Genomic DNA, 2,500 nt, shown 5'->3' on the forward strand with positions numbered 1-2,500 from the left:
CCTGTAAACATGTGTCGTTTTTCCTCGAGGGATAGGTTATACGGAATAATAAATAGATTGCTGGCACTATCCTCTTGACTATTAAGAAAATGAGTATAAAATTTCCATCTTGCAGATTTATGTGCCTGATTTAAGAAAAACCGAGGATATCCTAATTTCGAAAACGTTTCAAATATGACGATGATTTCCCGACCGATAAATTCAATATCACAAATCCTAAATGCCCTGAGAAACATGGACGAGACTACTGACTTACTTACTTACAACGGATGACACGAGAATAACTGCAGGTAATTAAGGGTGTGAGTAGGTGTACGGTAAACCGAAAATTTTAGCGAGCCATTTACATTGAATAAAATAACGTCGAGAAAAGGTAATTTAACCCGAATCTTCCCATTCTACTTTAAATTGATAGTACGCGCGAGGTTTTCTGAAGAAGAAAAAAAAATCATCGAAATCTAAACGGTTCAATCACAAAGATATAAACAAAAAAATATCATCAACATAACGAAACCAAATCGCGCCGGGAGGGAGAACAGACGTCCAGATTCAAACATCACCATGTATAAATTCGCAAGAAGCGTCATAACAACCGACAAGATACAAGAACCAAACCAAACCACCGCCTTTCTGTGACCACCTTCGTAAAATTCCCTTCTCGGGTCGTCACGCTCGCCCACGAAACGCCGCGGCAGGAATCAGGCTCCATTTCGTAACATTAATCATATTTCCATTTGAGGTTTACCAGACGGTCATTTCATTTAATTTGTTTCTTTTGTTTGCTATAGGATTGTCGATCGTTCGTAAAAAGATATGTATCTTTTTGTTTATTTGTTTGTTTATCTGTTTGTCTATCTATCTACCTGTTTGCCCATGGTTGATCGTATAGTGTAGAGCATAGCGTCAGTAACAGCAATAGCAACATATATGATAGTAGTAGCAGCAGTAAATCTATCAGTAGTGCTAGTTGTGGTATATTTTTAACGAAATCTATTTTCTTATTGTGACTGTGTGTGTGTTTGTTTCTTTCTGTTTTTAAATTATAAAGATATATATATATAAAAAAAACAATATTAATATGATGTATAATCATTTCCTTTTCTTGATATCGCCATCGTTATGATAGCGTTGACTGCCCATCGTCTCTATGACTCCTGTTTTCTTTCTTCTATCCTCATTTTCATCACGTTACTCTTTTCTTTTCTTTCTATCAAAACTTATATCTTTTTCATATCCTTTTCTACTTCTGTGTCCTCTTTCACCGTTCATCTCTTACCATCTTTATTGTCTATTACTTCTGTGATGCCTCGTCGACTATTCACATTCTGTTTTATTTGTTTTCGTTCCTTTTCTTCTTCCCATCTTCATCGTGTTTCTCTTAACCTTCTTCTCTTCCCTCTTTTATCGCGTCATCCGTTGTTCCCTTCTTCTGTATCCCAGCTTTAACCTTTCTCCCTTCTATATCTATATTTATTGTAATTTTTTATCGACTTGTTTTTCCTCTATTTCCTTCTTTATCACCCTTTCCATTGTCCATTCTTTATTTCGTTTTTTTTTTCTTTTTCTTCCCCTATGCACGCATTTATCCCGCAATCTACTTCCCCCTCCTTCTGTATCCCAGTTATGGCAACTGTCATGTTTCTTTCTTATTCTGTCACTATCTTTATTGTCCCTTCCTGTGTCGTTCCTCTCCCTTCTCCTCTTGCCTCTTTTATCAAGTTATTTATCACCTCCTCCTCCTCCTGTCATGCCTCTCTTCCTGATTCTCTTTCAACCTTTTCTATCCTCGTCTACCCTCCTCCTTTCTTCTTCTATTAATCTTTATCATCTTTCCTTTACTACCTCTTTCTTCTCTTCCCACTTTTATCAAGCTCTCCATTGTCCACTCCTTCTGTGTTAACCATCACTCTTCTTCTATTGTCATCTTTATTGCCTTCCCTCTTCTCCTCCTGCTTTTATCACTCTCTCCGCTATCTCCTCCTGCGTCCCACCTGTAGAGACTATCATTTTTTTTCTCCAATTACCATCTTCACTATCTTCTCCTCCTCCTACTATTATCGCTCTCTCCGCTGTCCCCTTCTGCGTCCCAGCTAGAGCGGCTGTCACCTCCTAGAACGGTGTCATTTTTCCTCGGCTGTTCCTGTGAACTCAGAGACCAGTGATAGGAAGAAAATTGTCTATTTCCGGCCCTCCGCGTGACAGTCGCTCGCCTATTCAAGGGTCGAGCCTTCTAATTAGTCTTACTTGGCTTCTCCGTCTGGTCTGTCTGTTTGTTTGTTTGTTTTTCTTTGCTTTGCTTTCGTGTTTTATTTTTTTTTTCTCTATCTTTTTATTTGTCCTTTTATTCCATCCCTTCTTTCCTCTCTTATTTTCCTCACGTTCTCTCTTTCTCTCTTCCCCATGCCTTTGCTCCTTTTTTATCGTCCCTTCCTCTGTCTCCTTCTCTTTTTCACCTCTCTTTCTCCTCTTCTCTTCTCTCCTTCTCTTTCCTTTCTTATAC

This window comes from Penaeus chinensis, chromosome 38 (genome assembly GCF_019202785.1).
Source record: "Penaeus chinensis breed Huanghai No. 1 chromosome 38, ASM1920278v2, whole genome shotgun sequence".
Lineage (NCBI taxonomy): Eukaryota > Metazoa > Arthropoda > Malacostraca > Decapoda > Penaeidae > Penaeus > Penaeus chinensis.